Below are 2,228 nucleotides of genomic sequence, written 5' to 3' on the forward strand. Positions count from 1 at the left end.
TTTTCCTTGTAGAGCTTAGAGGACTCATAAGCGCTGAGTCTCATTTCTTCCAATTCTTGCAGCTGTAATTTTCTTTTTTCTCCTGCTGCCTCATCATCATGAACACCAGCTAAAGCCTTTTTTAAAGGGTTTACTTTTGTCACTTGCTTCCTAGCTGATAAAAAAGTTTCATTTATCACATCCACTTTGAAACATTGTTGTTTGTCTTTAGTGTGTTGCATTGCCTCGAATACAGTAAAGTTGACTTCATCATCCTACACTCTGACCTTCAGTTTGCCATCATCAACATCAATAATGACCTTGGATGTTTTCATGAAAGGTCTTCCCAGTATCAGAGGGACTTCAATGTCTTCCTCAATATCCATCACAACAAAATCGACTGGGAATATGAATTTGTCAACTTTAACTAAAACATCCTCTACCACTCCATATGGATACTTCAAAGATCTGTCAGCTAATTGCAATGTCATCCTTGTAGGCTTTACTTCTAGATCTCCTATTCTTCGTAGCATAGATAGAGGCATCAAATTTATACTTGCACCCAAGTCAAGCAATGCTTTATCTACTAGCAATGTTCCAATTGTGACTGGAATTGTGAAGCTCCCAAGGTCTTTGGATTTCTGAGGTAATGATTTCTGGATTATAGCACTGCACCCTGCTTCCAGCTCCACTATCTCTTCAGAAAATTTTCTTTTCTTTGTTAGAAGCTCTTTCATAAATTTTGCATAAGTTGGCATCTGCTCCATAGCATCCAAAAAAGGAATATTAATCTGCAGTCGCTTGAAAATATCCATGAACCTTGCAAACTGCCTCTCTTTGTCCTTTTTGGAAGGGTTTTGAGGGTATGGAAGGTTTTTCAACTGGGGTACCTGTTTCTCACCCTTCTCCCTCTTTTTCTCCTTATTTTTATTTTTTTCTTCTTTTTCTTCTCTTCTATTTACAAACTCTCTTTTATTTTTTTCTTCCTCTCTCTCACACTCATTTTTTTCTTTCTCTCTCTCTGGTTCCTCCAACACCTCCTCCTCTACAACCAGGTTATCTCCAATCCCTCTTCCCACAATCTTACCACTTTTGGTAGTAATTGAATTACAGTGCTCCTTCGGATTAGTCTGAGTGTTGGCTGAAAATTGACCTGCTTGCTGATCTGATAATTGTTTTGCCAACTGACCAACTTGTGTTTCACGATTCCTGATTGAAGCTTCTATATTTTTCTGATTGGTCAAAGAAGCTTGCATAAACTTTTCTAAAGTATCCTCCAGTTTAGTTGTTCTGTCATGCACAGAAGGATACTGTTGTTACTACTGTTGGTAAGGAGGTTGTCTGTTTGAAAGACCAGCATCTTGCTTCCATCCAAAATTCTGATTTGGATTGTTTCTCCACCCCTGTGAAAAGTTGTTATTGTTGGAGAAATTTCCTGGTCTTCCTTGGTTTCTCACATATTGAACTTCTCCTTGTGAGCTACTCTGATAAGAACAATGACCATTTGGATGATCTCCTCCACAAAAGTCACATCTCATGGGTTGGTGACTGGGAGAAGTTTGCACAACTTGCAACTGCTCTGGAAATTTAGACATTTGCTTCGTCAATGCTTCAATCTGTTGAGTCAGAATTTTATTCTAAGCTAAGATCGCATCTTTAGTACTAAGATCAAGCACTCCCTTCCTTTGAACAGTTTGCCTATTATGCTGAGCTTGATGATCTGTGGATGTTAATGCCTCAATGATTCTTGTTGCTTGCTCCGCATCTACACTCATCATTGTTCCACCTGCTGCTGCATCTAATATCATCTTGGTGTCAGGCCTCAGACCATTACAGAATATGTTCAGATGAGCAATATCCTCAAATCCGTGATTTGGGCATTTCCTCAATAAGGAATTGAACCGCTCCCACGCTTCACAGAATGGCTCATCTGGTCCTTGCCTAAACGTTGAAATATCAGCTTTGGCTTTGATGTAGCGAGATGGTGGAAAGAATCTGTTCAAGAATTTCTCCTCAACATCCTTCCAACTGTTCAAACTCTGATTTGGATGTGACTTAAGCCATTCCTTTGCTTTACCTGCCAAAGAAAAAGGAAACAAACGCATGTATACATGCTCAAGATCTCCTTCTTGAAAGCCCATGGTTCCTATCAATTCATAGAATGTAGAGAGATGAGTGTATGGATCTTCATTATCCATTCCAGTGAATTGATGAGAACTGATCAAGCTGAGGAAAGCTGGCTTCATCTC

The 2,228-nt window shown here is 39.3% G+C and overlaps 1 non-coding gene across 1 annotated transcript; it reads left to right on the forward strand.

Annotated features, from left to right (window-relative positions):
• Positions 1–1,842: 1,842 nt before the first annotated feature.
• Positions 1,843–1,949, forward strand: LOC114170905 (small nucleolar RNA R71). Its single transcript, XR_003601259.1, has one exon. It is a non-coding gene; the product is annotated as a small nucleolar RNA R71 (small nucleolar RNA).
• The last annotated feature ends 279 nt before the right edge of the window (positions 1,950–2,228 follow it).

Source organism: Vigna unguiculata, chromosome 11 (genome assembly GCF_037176805.1).
Source record: "Vigna unguiculata cultivar grain cowpea cultivar isolate G323 ecotype 2 chromosome 11, ASM3717680v1, whole genome shotgun sequence".
NCBI classification, from domain to species: Eukaryota; Viridiplantae; Streptophyta; class Magnoliopsida; order Fabales; family Fabaceae; genus Vigna; species Vigna unguiculata.